The sequence below is a fragment of the Heterodontus francisci genome, unplaced genomic scaffold, assembly GCF_036365525.1.
Source record: "Heterodontus francisci isolate sHetFra1 unplaced genomic scaffold, sHetFra1.hap1 HAP1_SCAFFOLD_148, whole genome shotgun sequence".
Classification (NCBI taxonomy): domain Eukaryota; kingdom Metazoa; phylum Chordata; class Chondrichthyes; order Heterodontiformes; family Heterodontidae; genus Heterodontus; species Heterodontus francisci.
Window position 1 is genome coordinate 1,985,204 of NW_027142345.1, and position 6,968 is coordinate 1,992,171.

Consider the following 6,968-nt stretch of genomic DNA (forward strand, 5'->3'; position numbering starts at 1 on the left):
TTCATGAGCAGAGAGTACAGGGAGTGTTTGAAATGAGCAAGTCTCGCTTTGATTCAGGACTCTTACCTCTCAGCAGCATCTCACTATGAAAGATTGAATTTGATCTCATTTCATTCTCAGCTCGGGGTCTGTGCGGCTCAGTGGCACTTCTGGCTGTCTCCCGCTTCACAATCCATCAGTACTGAGAAAGCAATGGGGAATATTACTCACATGTTGTGTTCTTTAATTTTTTGGAAAACTTGAATGTATGTATTTTCTTCCAAAACAAGGACAACAAGCCTCTGTTAATGTCGGGCTGAAATAGCTCAGTTGGGAGAGTGTGAGACTAAAAATCTGAAAGTCCCTGGTAAAATCCCGGGTTTCAGCAATTTTGCTTCCTTATGCGTCCCTTGCCTTGGTTCTTATTTTCCAGTTGCACAATTTACTTTGAGATTATTTCCCAAGCACCAGTGGATTGAATTTGAGAAACAACACAGAGTCATTTACAGCATAGAAGATGGTCATTTGGCCTATCACGTCCATGCTGGCTCTCCCCGGAGCAATCTAGTCAGTTCCACTCACCAGTTCGATCCCTTTCCTCCTGCAAGTTTCTTTCCTTCAAGTATCCATCCAATTTCCCTTTCAAATCATTGATTGTCTCTGCTTCCACCACACTCGTAGGCCAAGACATTACCACCCACAACAGAAAAAATTCCACCTCATCAAGGATGGGAAATACTTACATCTTCTATATTTGCTTATTCTCTATTTCTATGAGAATAGACTGGCAGTCAACATGAAAGGAAACCCAAAAATCTTCGAGCAGCATGTAAATGATAAGTGGGTAGTAAGAGGTTGAGTCGGGCCTATTCGGGACAAAGAGGATAATATATGCTTAGAGGTGCAGGGCAATGTTAATCTACTTAATGAGTACTTTGTATCAGTGATCACTAAGGAAGTGGAATTTGACAAAATATCAGTCGAAGTGAAGAGAGTAGATGCTATGGAGAGGGTACAAATTGAAAGAGGGAGGTACTAAAAAGGCAGGCTGTGCTTAGGGTAGATAAATCACCTGGTCTGGATGGCTTGCATCCCAGGTTGCAAAAGGAAATGCAGATGCAGATAATGGAAGAGTTTGCTATAATCTTCCAATCTTCCCTGGATACGGGGGAGGTGCCAGGAGTAAACAGTGGCAAATGCGACGCCCTTATTCAAGAAAGGGTTTAAGGACAGTCCGGCTAACTACAGGCCAGTTAGATTAACAGCAGTGGTGGGTAAGGTTTTAGAAAGAATAATCAGGGTAAAAAATCAACAGTCACTTGGAGAGGTTTGAGTTAATTAAGGAGAGTGAGCATGGATTTATAAATGGGAGTTCATGCTTGACTAATCTGACTGCATTTTTTGATGAACCAACAGAGCAGCTTGATGAAGGGAATGCAGTGGATGTTGTTTATATGGATTTTAAGGAAGCGTTTGACAAGGTACCACATAAAAGTGGGGTTTACAAAATTGAGGTTCGTGGTATAGGAGGGTCAGTGTCCAATTGGATAGAAAATTGGTTGAAGGACAGAAAACAGCGAGTCTTATGAAATGATTCATTGTCAGCCTGGAGGATAGTCGACAGTGGTGTTCCCCAAGGGTCAGTGCTAGAACCACTGCTTTTTTTGCGAAAGATAAATGACTTGGATCTTGGAATATTGAGTAGAATCTCAAAATATCCCGATGACAACAAACTTGGAGGAGTGGCAAACAGTGAGGATGATATGAACTGCCTGCAACAGGACAATGATAGGCTAGCAGAATGGGCAGACAGGTGGCAGATGGAATTTAATAGTGACAAGTGTGAGGTGATGTATTTTGGCATAAGGAATAGGGAGAGGCAATATTTACTTAATGGCACAGTTCTAAAGTGTGTGTTGGAATAGAGGGACTTGGGGTTCATGTGCATCAATCTTTGAAGGTGGCAAGACATATTGCGAGAGTGGTTAGCAAAGCATATGGGATCTTGGGCTTTATAAATAGAGGCATTGAGTACAAAGCAGGGAAGTCATGCTGAACCATTATAAAACTCTGGTTAGGCCCCAGTTGGCGTGTTGCTTCCAGTTTTGCTTACCACACTTAAGAAAGAATGTGAGGGTCCTTAAGAGGATGCAGAGGAAATTCACCAGAATGGATCCAGGGATGGAGGATTTTAGTTACAAGGTTAGGTTGGAAAAGCTAGGGCTTTTCTACCTGTATCAAAGGAGAGTGAGGGGAGAATTGATAGATGTGTTTTCGGCTGTGACAGTTTTAAGTAAGTTGGCAAGGAAACATTGTTCCCGTTAACTATTGGTACAAGGACTAGGGGACACAGATTGAAGGTTTTGGACAGGAGGTACAGGGGGAATGTGTGCAAGAACTTTTTTACACAGTGACTGGTGATGATCTGCAACTCGCTGCCCACGAGGGCGGTGGAATTGGAGACAATCGAGGATTACAAAAGGAATTTGGATGGGCACTTGAAGGAAATAATTTTACAGGGCTATGGAGATCGAGCAGACAAGTAATAACTCGTCTCCACTCCTAGTATTTCTAAATCCCACACATTCACTATAATGTGAACAATTATTTCCTGTTGTGTCTCTCTCCGATTTGTAAACTTCACTGTCTTGGAGTGAAGTGACATCTACTGGCAAGAACCAAGAACTGCCATGATGAGATCAGCCATGATTGTATTGAATGGCAGAGCAGGCTCGAGTGGCTGAATTGCCGACTCCTGCTCCTAGTTCTTATGTTCATAGAATCATACAGCACAGAAGGAGGCCATTCAGCCCCATTGTGCCTCTGCTGACTCTCTCACAAAAAGATGCAATTAGTCCAACCCCCTGCCTATTTCCCCATAATCCTGGAGAATTTCACTTTGAAATATTTGTCCAATTCCTTTATGAAAGTTATAATTGAATCTGTTTCCACCACCCTGTCAGACAATTCATTCCAAATCCAAATCAGTTACTGGGTAAAAAGATCTCTCCACACCTCCCCTTGACATTTTTGGCAAATTATTTTAAATCTGTGTCCTCTGGTTACTGAGCCCCAGGAAACTGGAAACAGTTTCTCCCTCTCTACCCTATGAAAATCCTTCATGATTCTGAACACCTCCATTGAATCTTCCCTTCACCTTCTCTGCTCTGAAGAGAACAATCCCAGCTTCACCAGCCTGTTCAGAGAACTGACACACCGCATCTCTGGGATCATTCTAGTAAATCTCCTCTGAATTGTCTCAGAAGCTTTGATGTCCTTTCTAAAGCCTGGTGCCCAGAACTGGACACATTACTCGAGCTGAGATCGAGCCAGCGACGCCCACATCCCACGAAAGAATAAAAAAACGCTCCCTAACCAGTCCCCAATTCTTATCCATTTACAGACCCTCCCTGACCAGTACCCAAATCTTATTCATTTAGAGACGCTCCCTGCCCAGTCCCCAATTCTTATCCATTTATAGACGCTGTTTCGGGAAGCCTCACCGGGAAAAGCTTCACCGCCACCATCCGCAGGGATACAGATGGGATTGTTCCATCTTATTGTGGCTCTGAGGCCCTGCTCCAGCTGTGTGAGCCCGCAAAGGGCGCGGTCTTCTCGCACTTTGTGAATATCCCGCTCCAACTCCGAACCCGCAGCTCCAGATGCTGACAGAGCTGTCTCTACTGCGCCTGCGCTCCCCGCTCCTGTCACAGATCGGGCGGATTCTGGGCCGCTGAGCATTCTGGGTACCACACCTGTCATTAATGCTATTCTTTCAGCTGATCGGTTTTATTCCGTACATTTCATGACCTGGAATCGTCGTGAGTGTTTTCGTTTGTACCTGTCAATGCCTGGGAGGATAGAGTCAGCTTCACTTTGTAGCCATGAGTTTCTGGTGTGAGAAAGTGGTGTTTAACTCAGTATATTTCAGTTTTTGGTCTGTGACTGTGGGTATTATTCAGTACTTGTTTGTTTCTGCTATTGCTCTGTGAGTTTCACCACATATCTTTCAACAACTTGCATGTGAGCATCAGCTTTTGTCTATATCTATCAGTTTCTGAGAAGTGAGAAAGGGTTTGATTCTATCCCTATCAGTTTCTGTTACATGCATGTGTCTTTAATCTGCACCTCCTCTGAGTGTGTCTTCTTCTCTGTACTTGTAGGTGAGTATGTGTTTTGCTTTGTATCTCTCAGTCTTTGAAGTGTGAGCCTGGGTTTGCACCTAATTTTCTTTGTACCTTGCAGCTGGGATATGAAAGAAAGATTTTTACACGTTACCTGCCAACTGCTGCAACGTGACTGTGGGTTTCACACTGTATCTGTCACTTTCTTGTCTGGTAATGCGAAGTTTACTGTGCACCTGTCAGTTTCTAGTCCAGGACTGATTGATTTTACTCTGTCCCTAGCATTCGCTGGTCTGTTAGTGTGGGGTTTACATTGTACCTGTCAGTTTCTTGTATGTGAGTGTTGATTTCACTCTGAAAAGAATCATAGATCATAGAATAGTTACAGAACAAAAAGAAGCCATTCAGCTCATTGTGCTTGTGCTGCTTCTCTGCACGAGCAACTCAGCTCATGCCACAGACTCATGTATTCCATGAAAACATGCAATTTTTTTCACTTCAGATAATTATCTTATACCATTTTGAAAGCCATGGTTGAATCAGCCTTCATCACACTCTCAAGCAGTGCATATCAGATCTTATCCACTCGCTGTGCAAAAGAAGTTTTTCCTCATGTTGCCTTTGGTTCCTTTGCCATTCACCTTAAATCGGTGTCCTCTGGTTACAGAGCCGTGAATAATATTCCCCATTGCTTTCTCAGCACTGATGGATTGTGAAGCAGGAGACAGCCAGAAGTCCCACTGAGCCGCACTGACCCCGAGCTGGGAATGAAATGAGATGAAGTTCAATCTTTCACAGCGAGATGCTGCAGAGAGATAAGAGTCCCGAATCAACGTGAGACTTTCTCATACTTTTGCTGAATTTCATTTCAAACACTCCTTGTACTCTCTGCTCATGATGCCGTAAAAAAGGGGAAAACAAAATGGCACTCCAACTCACCACCCTGAAATTAAAAGTTTCATGTTCGACTGACAGAACTGTCACTTCTACTCGGTCTCTTATTGGATGGATGCAACTGTATTCTTCAACGCAGGGGTGGCATTCAAAACCTCCCATGAGTCCACATGTCAGACTGAGTTCCATGTTGTAGACTCAAGCAAAGGAAATCTGCTCAGTTCCAAAACTATCAGTGAGTTGAAGCTCATTACGATCATCATCATCAGAGGTCAGAACTACCTGGTGAAAGAAAACACCCTGAAGAAGTATCCGCAATTATTCAAAGGCATCAACAAAGTGAAAAACAAGAAAATCGATGAGTCAATGCAAGCCAAACAACAGAAATGGGAAAGGTTTCCTTTCCATATCAGAACCCAGTTCTGTTGTTTTTTGGAGCCAGGCTTCAGTTAAAGTTACAACTTTATATTCCCACTTGGCTCTCTGTACATTTCATTCATTCCAATGTTGTCGACAAGCTCTTTGAATCCAGCCCTCTGGTCCTCAAGCAGGCTCCATATGGAAATCAATTCCGCCTTCTGCAAGGCTGAAACCAATCAATGACCTTAAACTAAAAATGCCAAAGAAGAAGGGCCTGTCCAGGATTTAAACCCAGGATCTCTCACACATTAATTAATCACTCACCCTAAGCAAGAATCATGCCCCTAGATCCACATGCCACTGATATCAGAACTTCCTTTTAGCTCCTGTGGAATTTCACTGGCAGCCAAAGCCGATCATCCATTTTTTTTCAGAGCAAAGCAACATCTTGCAAATTCTGAAATTAAAACAGAAAGTGTTGGAAATGTTCAGAAACTCTGGCAGCATCTGTGCTGAGAGAAACACAGTTAACATTTCAGGGCACTCACCTTTTGTTTCAGCCATCCGTTCAGACTGCTTCTGTCCATCCAATCTCACTTTCTATTCTATCCACATTCTAACCATTCACTCCGTAACTACATTTTTCATGAATTCCTCATTTCTTCTATTAATGACAATTTTATATTTCTGGCCTTTGCTTTGGACTCCACCACAAGTGGAATCATGTCTCCACCAACCCAATCAAACCCATTCACTATTTCCTCACATTGCAATGTTTCTTTCACCCTGACAGACGATGGAATTTCTGCTGCTTGATTGCAGTTCTTGCTTCCTGCCAGTAAATGTCACCTCACTCCAGTACAGTGAAGGTGACAAATCTGAGAGCACACAACAAGAAGTAATTGTTCACGTTGTTCATTGTTCAGTGAACAGGTCCCTCTATTCCTGCACACTCTTTAGAACTGTGCCATTAAGTATATATTGCCTCTCCCTATTCCTTCTGCTAAAATGCATCACCTCACACTAGTCACTATTAAAATCCATCTGCACCTGTCTGCCCATTCTGCTAGCCTATCACTGTCTTGCTGCAGGTGGTTCATTTCATCCTCACTGTTTGCCACTTCTCCAAGTTTAGTGTTATCGGCATATTTTGAGATTCTACTCTATATTCCAAGATCCAAGTCATTTATCTGTAGCAAATAAAAAGCAGTGGTTCCAGCAGTGACCCTTGGGGAACAGCACTGTCGACAACCTTCCAGTCTGAGAATGAACCATTTATTACGACTTGCTGTTTTCTGTCCTTAAGCCAATTTTCTGTCCAATTGGACACTGACCCTCCTATTCCATGAACCTCAATGTTGTTAATCACCCTTTTATGTGTCGTTTCTTAAAATCCATATAAACAACATCCACTGCATGCCCTTCATAAACCTTCTCTGTTAGTTCATCAAAAAATGCAGTTAGATTTATTTTCTTTCTTTCTTTTGGGCCTCCTTATCTCGAGAGACAATGGATACGCGCCTGGAGGTGGTCAGTGGTTTGTGAAGCAGCGCCTGGAGTGGCTATAAAGGCCAATTCTGGAGTGACAGGCTCTTCCACAGGTGCTGCAGA